At 51.8% G+C, this 8,377-nt stretch overlaps 1 protein-coding gene across 1 annotated transcript in view; it reads right to left on the bottom strand.

Annotated features, from left to right (window-relative positions):
- Positions 1-8,371, bottom strand: part of SHF (Src homology 2 domain containing F) — a 20,696-nt gene extending 12,325 nt beyond the window's left edge. The window contains exon 1 of the mRNA XM_025038930.1: positions 8,269-8,371. The gene's annotated coding sequence lies outside the window, so the exon portion shown is untranslated. The remainder of the gene's footprint in view (positions 1-8,268) is intronic.
- Positions 8,372-8,377: the final 6 nt, after the last annotated feature.

Genomic DNA, 8,377 nt, shown 5'->3' with positions numbered 1-8,377 from the left:
CCTGCTTCTCTTCCATTCTTGGTCTAGGCTTTGGTTCTGGGCCAAGGTCCCACAGATCAGGCCTGTAGGAGCCAGTTGGGCAGGGAGGCTGTGGGAGTGACCGCCCTGCCCTGGGTTAGAGAGGATCTGGGACCCCTAGTAAGGTAGAAATGGAGAAAAGAGCCTTTCCACCTCAGCGACCCCTTCTGCATGTTCCTTGGGCCCCTGCAAGGCCCTCTAAGAGTCTTTGAAGCACGTCCCAAAGGCTCCTTCCATCTCATCCTTCAGTTCCTCAGCTCCTATCTTGTTCCACCTTGTTCCAGTCAAGCTGCTCAGATCCTTTCCTCTTGCAAATCTTTGCCTGCTTCTGAGAAGACCACCATTTCAGATCATCCCATATCCATCACTAGATCATCCGCTAGCCTGGAACTCTGTCATTTTTATCTCTCCAGCTCCAATAAGCACTTGGCTTACTGTAGGCGCTAGAAAAATGTCTCTACTAGGTCACTGCCTATCTCCGTTGGAGCCCACCATACCTCGTCCTTCTTCCTCCAGGAAGTAAAGAAAAGAAATCTACTTACCATCCCCTACCTCCACCCCAAGCTGCTTCCTCCCAGGTCAACTGGCACCCACAGCCCCACCCACTTGACCAAGGGAGCTCTGGATCCAGCCTGTTGGGTACCCAGCCTAGTTGGCACTCAGCTTCACACTCCTACATGGCAGCTACTCAACAGTAACTGAATCAATGGACACACTATCCTTAAACCTTACAATGGCTCTCCAGTGCCTACAAGGCAAAGTCCACAGTTAAAGAGATTTAAAGATTCCACTTTCCTCTTTGGTTTCTCTCTACCCATCTCAGGTCACTTAGTTGACTGAAAGTTCTACGCTCTTTTTCTCATTGCAAAGGCTTTTCCTCTGCCTGAATCAGATTCTTTTTTTTTCTTCAGAAAGCCTTTCCATTCTCCTCTCCAAGGTCTGGTTAGGTGTCTCTGTGCTGGGCTATCATGACATGTGTAGTAAATACTTGCTAGCCTGGAACTCTGTCATTTTTATCTCTCCAGCTCCAATAAGCACTTGGCTTACTGTAGGCGCTAGAAAAATGTCTCTACTAGGTCACTGCCTATCTCCCTTGGAGCCCACCATACCTCGTCCTTCTTCCTCCAGGAAGTAAAGAAAAGAAATCTACTTACCATCCCCTACCTCCACCCCAAGCTGCTTCCTCCCAGGTCAACTGGCACCCACAGCCCCACCCACTTGACCAAGGGAGCTCTGGATCCAGCCTGTTGGGTACCCAGCCTAGTTGGCACTCAGCTTCACACTCCTACATGGCAGCTACTCAACAGTAACTGAATCAATGGACACACTATCCTTAAACCTTACAATGGCTCTCCAGTGCCTACAAGGCAAAGTCCACAGTTAAAGAGATTTAAAGATTCCACTTTCCTCTTTGGTTTCTCTCTACCCATCTCAGGTCACTTAGTTGACTGAAAGTTCTACGCTCTTTTTCTCATTGCAAAGGCTTTTCCTCTGCCTGAATCAGATTCTTTTTTTTCTTCAGAAAGCCTTTCCATTCTCCTCTCCAAGGTCTGGTTAGGTGTCTCTGTGCTGGGCTATCATGACATGTGTAGTAAATACTTGTTATATTATCTTTTTGTGGACTATAAATTTCCTGAGAGCAGGAACCATGTTTACTGCTAAATTCCTAGAAAGTGCTCAGTAAATATTTGTTTAATCAGTTCACATAAAACAGGAAGAATGGATAAAGGAAGCACATTTCCTTGTTCATTCAGAAGAGGGAGGAAGCATGAATCTGGGTGGGGAGTCAGACAGGGGGATCGAGTGTCTTGAAAGCTGCTCAGTGAGCAGAAGCACCTGACCCAAGTGCCAGCTCCCTCAACTCCACAGAGGCCCCCAGCCCCTTCTTCACCAAGCCTGGTTAGAGATGCATGCAGTTCCCTCCCCACCGCAGTTCTGGGCCAGTGCCCAGAGCCGCGACCCCTCCCAGGCTGGCGTGGGCCTCCTTAGTGCCAGCCCTCGGTGCCTGTAGGCGCCCAGGTGGCAGCTCTGCGGGCAGCTCAATGGCTCCTCTGTTCCATTCCTGGCTCCACACCCAGCTTCAGGAAGCCCCAGCCCCCCACCCTGCACTGGGGTGCCCAGAAAAGCCACCCACGGGGCCAGGAGTCAGCAGCAGGAGCAGCAAGAGAGACACCTGCTGGGAGGCCTTGCAGGATGGGTACTCATCTTGGGCACAGAAGACCCCTCTCAGAGGCCAGGCCTGCTTTCCCAGTTGCTTCTAGGTCATCTGAGGAGGCAAAACTGCTCAGTGGGGGAAGCTGATCCTGTAGGCTTCTGACACCTTAGCCCTACCACGATTTGTGTGTGGGCCCTGTGCCCGACTCTGATGTGCTCACTGCTGTACTCTGCATCCATCAGGGCCTGGCACACAATGCGTGCCCAGTGCACATTTCCTGGAGCCTCAAAAAGCCTCCTTCTCCCCAGACTCCATCTTCTGGAGTGACACAGACTCTCAGATCCCCATTCATCCAAATTCTGACCAACCAGTACTGGCTGTGGGAGCAGGCTGTCAGGAGAATTGACAACAAAATGGGGATTGAAGACTCTGGCTCAAGAGCAGAAGGGAGGAACTGACAGGTAAGGTACTAAGACCAGGGCTGATATTGAGGCAAGCACTCTGGTAGAGTCAGAACGCTGTTGAAATGCTAAACTATTTACAAACCAGTTTGTAGGTAGCTGCTGCCCAGAGGGCCCCCTTTTCCTCATGCCTCCTGCCAACTGGATCCCCCTCCTTCCTACCATTCAGCAGGGTGCCTCCAGGAGCCAGCTCTTGTGCCTGTTCCAATTGGGCAGTGCCACTCCCAGAGCAGCTGTCAGGCTTTGACTCTCTTCTGAGGTCGCTGGCAGGCCCACCATCTGGTTCAACCTTCCACTTTGCAGTTGGGCCCTGCTATGAGACACACATACACACCCCTACCCCATGGGGCTTATGAGCCCAGGGGGAGCAAGGAGGCAGATATCACAAGATTTAACTGCAAGGCCCCCCCAAATCTACTGCTGTCCCTCTCCTCCATTTCTTTAATGGGAAGATGACAATGAATGTAAAATTCCTTAGCCCAGAGGCTGGCATGGAGTTAGTGTTCAATAAATGTTAGCCCTGATGATAATCGCTTACATTCAGGCATTAAGGCCCCAGAGTTTAGGTGCTTGTCTAGGGTGCACAGCTTGTAGCCTCACAGACAAGACCCAGGTCTCCTTGCTCTCAGCGCCTTGCCAGATTTCTCAGAAAAATTGGGAAATGTAGCATCTTCTCTCTTCTACTTGTACATTTAAAATACACGTTAGCATGTTAAATGCTCTGAGAAGTCCTACAGCAAAAAGAACAGTCTAATTTTGTTTACCATGAAATCCCTTTCCTACTGAAAGTCTGTCAGTTTGGGTAATGGTATACTATTTACCTTCCCTGAGATCAAACTTTTTGTACCCTCTGTTCCCACTTATTGAAATGCCCTTCCCAATTTTATCTGCCAGGGAAACTCCTTCATGTGAAACAAATTTGTTATTATCCTTTTCTAATTACAAAGCAATGCCATGCTTGTAAAACATTCGAACATCACAGTCAATGCTGCCAACACTTTAAAGACTCTTATAAGGTGTGTCTGTGGCTACCTTGGGATTGGGTGGCAAGTGCTGGCCTTCAACATTCAGAAATTGTGAACTCATCAGGGAATGCATCTCTCCTTCTCTAAGAGGTTCCGTCTCCTTTCTCATTAGCAAATCTTTAGTGAACATCTCTTCTCTGCTGGACTCCTCTCCATAAGTGCAAGGGTCCCCTGGCATGGTGCTGGCAGCTACTCTGAAGCCACTCCGGAGTCAGGCTGCCTGGCTGTGGACTTCGGCTCTCCTACTTACCAGCTGTGAAACCATGCAGGTGTGACTCGACATTCTGTGCTTTAGTCTCCCTACACACAACCTAGGGATAATAACTGAATTTTCCTCATGGGGTTATGGTAATGATCAACTGGTCTAATACATGTCGCCCACTTCAAAATGGTACCAGGCACAAGGTCAGTGTTCGGTAAGTGTCTGCCGTTATGTTATTAAAGATGAAAAGACCAAACTCCTAGGTCCTCCAGGAGCTCACAGTGAGAGACACAGAACAAGCTCCAAAAGATTGAAGCACTTGGAAGTGCTGTGAAGTCTCACATCTGGGATCCAGTCTCTGGAGGCACCGCAGGCTCACTGCTTGCAGGGACTGGGCCCCACCTTTGCTCTCACATAATATCACACTGGTATGGGTGTGAAGGCAACTGCAGTGGGCAGCGGGCAGCGGGTACCCCCTCCAAGCCCAGGCCCCAACCAGCTGCCCCCATCCATGGTCTATAGGGTCCCAATTGTTCCTGGCTCCCAAAGGGCGGAGCACAAGGGCTGAGGTGTCTATGAGTCACTGGCCAAGCCAACAAGCTGCAGATGTCTTCTAGAGGGAGTGAGTGCTGCAGTGAGGAGGTGGCTCTGGGTAGAGTGGACAGCCTGGCACACAATTCCACAGGCCTCAGGCCTCGGCTCTCCTCAAGGCACCAACGGCAGCACAGAGGACTAGTCCAGGCCACAAGGGGTTAAGAGGTCTAACCAGTCCATAAAGGTGTCTTAATCTGGTACCTTCTCTTCTCCCTCTATTTCCATTGGAAGACATGTATGAGATAAACAGATCAGACCTCCAGACTCTGTGGAAGTCATAACAAGGAAAATTAAAGCAAACAAGCAAACTCAAAAAAGTCAAGGACCAGGTCTTTTGGGTAGTGAGTCCCTTTTAGCACCTAGGTGTCACTTAATGATATACAAACACTCAATGTACACTGACTAAGGGAGGGCCCCTACCTGCCCTCCTAACTGCAGGACAGGCTTATTCAACTTTAGACACTGAATATCTCCTTTACTTTACTATACTTTTCCTGTATGTTTACTTGTTCTAAAATTTGAGCCTGGAGGATCCAAGTCCATGTGGATACCATCTATGAGGTATAGATATTTTTTTAAAGTTCTTAATATTTGGGGCCCTGTGAACCCCTATGAGAATCTGAGAGTTGTGAGCCTTTTTCCAGAAAAATACTCATGTACTCAAATATCTGCACAATTTCTGGCATTTCATGAACCCCAGAAGCCCCTCCATAATCTAAGAACAAGAGTCCTAGTTTCAATTCATTCAGGGTGCCTGACTGCCTTATTGTTCATGTCACCTCTCCCTCCCCCCCCCCTCTCTCTTTCTCTTTCTCTCTTTCTCTCTCTCCTTCTCTCTCTCTCTCTCTCTCTCTCTCTCTCTCCCCCACACACACACACATACACACACATATCTTGGCATGATGAAGGCAAAGGACACACTGTGCAGATGGTCGCAGGCAGCTCAAAGCTTCATCCAATCAGGGCCCCTTTCCCATCCCCATCCCCCTTTCCTAGACCAGCTTTTTTCATACTGAAGGTCTGAGAAAAGGGAGCAAAGCAAGGGAAGGCTCAGGTCTCTGACTCCTCTGGCAGAGCATGGCCTGGTGGCCAAATAGGACCCAGCACCATGATGGAGCTCTTCCTGCAGCCAGATGGCGAGACCCTGTGTGCCTGCCCAGAGCAGGGTGCAGCTCCTGCTGTTCCCACACCTGCCCTGCCAGGCCTGCCCAGATGGCCACTCTTGTACCCCTGCCAGCTGTAGCAGTGGGTCTCAGGGTGGGCCAGCAGCCAGAACCCTGCATGGGAAGAAGGCTAATGGTCCTGAGTCCCCTGGGCCTCTTGGGATTCTAAGTCCCTGTTTTCTCCTGCCCCACGCTCACTGAGTTCATTTCCCCTTAATCTGTTTGGCTTATCACAGAAGCATTTTTACCTATATCATCAAACCTCACGACCCACCCAGCACCAGTCAGTGGGCTCTAGGAGGAGAGAAATTGGCCAACCCAAGGCACACAGTCTCCATCTCACCTCAGGAAGTGACCCAAAAGCAACAAGCCAAGAGGACCTGAGGAGCTGAGAGGAGGCGGAACAGAGAATAGGGAGAAAGCAGCCACACAGAACAGAAACACCAGCTCAGCGTGGCCTCAGGGGCCAGGGCCAGGCCATTTCAACCAGGGGCAGCAACTCTGTGAGTTGCAGGCATGTGCTGACACTTGGGTTTAGGGTAAGGGGCTCAAGGATCTCATCTGGGCTCTTCCTAAGGGTCCCCAGTTCTGCTCCTAAAGGGTTAGAACTGCTCTCTCTGAATGGTGGGAGGCCCCAGGTCAGGGTCCACGGAAATAGCATCCCTGCCCCTGGGCCAGCTTGGATGGCATCCTAACGTTCTCATCACGCCCAGTAAAGAAACCACAGATTGTGTGGCTCCTGGGAGATCCGGCTAGATTTCATTCTGGTCTTTGCTGTTGACAAAGGACTCAGACACCTCTTGACCCCCAAGGTCTGAATAGCGCATAGATCACAGAGCCAATCCAGGGTGAGGCATGGATGCCCTAAGTGAGAAGAGGCTGTGGATCTCTGTGTGGTTGTGTGGGTACAGCCCTTTCCTTGGGAGGTCTCTGAGGGGGAATCTACAAGGGGAGTTTTAGTTAGGGGAACCTCTGACCCTCAAGTCACCCTGGCAATGGACGGTCATCATTCGGGATGTATTTATGCACCTCTCTTTATGCCAAGCATTCTGTCAATCGCTCAGAAGACACAGCCATGAGGAGGAAACAGTCCTTGTCCTGGAGGAGCCCACGGCTTGGTGGGCAGCCTATTAAGCCATTCCAAGATGCTGCAGAGAGGAAGAGGGCCAGGGACCACTCAGGCCCACATGCCAATGGGCAGTGGTCAGTGGGAGGAGACTAACTGGTCAATAGTAAAAACAAGGCCTAATACTTTCTCTGCCTCACTGCCACCACCACCATGAGTCACATCACCTAGCAGCAGGATGGAGAGGAGAAAGGAGAGGAGACTAAGGATGTGTAAAGAAAGCACATTCTCCTTCTGCAGGCTAAAGATCCTGGCCCAAGATGGGAGCAATGCTCCATGGCAGGAACTAGGGGAAAAATAATTCACATTCCTGAGGCTTCTGCTCTGACCCTGACATATCTCTCTTATCCAGGAAATTGGGCAGAATAGCGCTCTCTCAGCTGAAAACCTCAAACCTGGAGCCAGTGGCTTCGGACAGCAACTTTGCTCTCCAATCCAATAAAATTGTGTTCTCTGCTGAGGAGAGGGGAGTAAGCCCCAAAGCTGAGCTCCCAGGGGTGAGTGAGGAGGGACAACAGAGCCTGACTGGCCTATAGAGTCACTGTCATAGAATTTGGGGCTAGAGGGGCCTACGGATGGCTTTCAGCTGTCACGAGGAATAAGGCTGAACTGGGGTTGGGCAGGGGTTGGCTTCTCCAACAGGGCCCTCTAAGGCACAGCGGGTGTTCTCTGGAACAGTGAATGCCCGGCTCTCCTCTCTACCCCAAGCCTGCAGATCCACCAAGGCACTAGCCTCCCACTGAATGGACCCAGGGAGAGGGAGACCAAAAGAAAGGAGGAGTGGGATCAGCTGTTTAGCCCCTTCTGGGCAACAGGTTCCGAGCACTGACTGTCCCCACACCTGGGAGAAAAAGGGAAGGAGTGCAGGAGTGGGCCTGCCTGGACCTCAGAGGTCAGCATCCTTGGTGCAGAGCTGCGTATTGCCGGTTCTGGCTTCCTGAGAACAACAGTCCAGCCGCTCTAGTCCCACCGGGTGAGGCAAAGGCCAGCTCTTGCTATGTTCAAGGGGCGAAACCCCAGCCTTCGCCTCCTTCCTGGGGCTTCAGCACCTGCAAAGATGCTTGAGCTCCCAGAGGAGGAGACAAGTGGAGCTTTGAGCAGGCTCTGCCTTGTGGGGAGGGGTCAGAGATCAAAGGGGAGTGAGAGGCTGCTCCCAGAGGGCAGAAAGGCCATAAAGGGGAGGGAAGGCGGGCTAAAATCCCGTTAGAAAAAGGCCGGTTGATCCGACTCTGCGGGGCTGCGATGAGGAGAGCAGAGCCCGGGAGGGGGAGGGTCACCAAGTCCTGGGGCGATAATAGGGGACTGAGGTAGAGTTTGGGGCGCACGTCCCAAATTAGTGGGTCGAGAATCTGAACAAAGGTGGACGAAGGCTCCGAGCCCCAGGGTCTGGGACTAAGATCATGTCCGCCAGGAACCGTGACACGGAGGGGCCCGGTCCCGACCAGGCCACCTTTGTCCCTCTCGAAAGCCCTATACCTCCAACCACCTCTCCTCCTGGGTACCCCCTCCCGGTGCGGCACTCACCCTGTCGCTGCTGGCGGGAGGTCCAGACACCCGCTCCTCGGACGGTGGGGCTGGGGGGCCAGGGGTCTCGACCCGAATAAGGCGGTGGGGGGGCGAGCCGTGGCGCGGG

This window comes from Pteropus alecto, unplaced genomic scaffold, assembly GCF_000325575.1.
Source record: "Pteropus alecto unplaced genomic scaffold, ASM32557v1 scaffold86, whole genome shotgun sequence".
Taxonomy (NCBI): Eukaryota; Metazoa; Chordata; class Mammalia; order Chiroptera; family Pteropodidae; genus Pteropus; species Pteropus alecto.
This window is presented reverse-complemented; position numbering and strand designations above follow the sequence as displayed.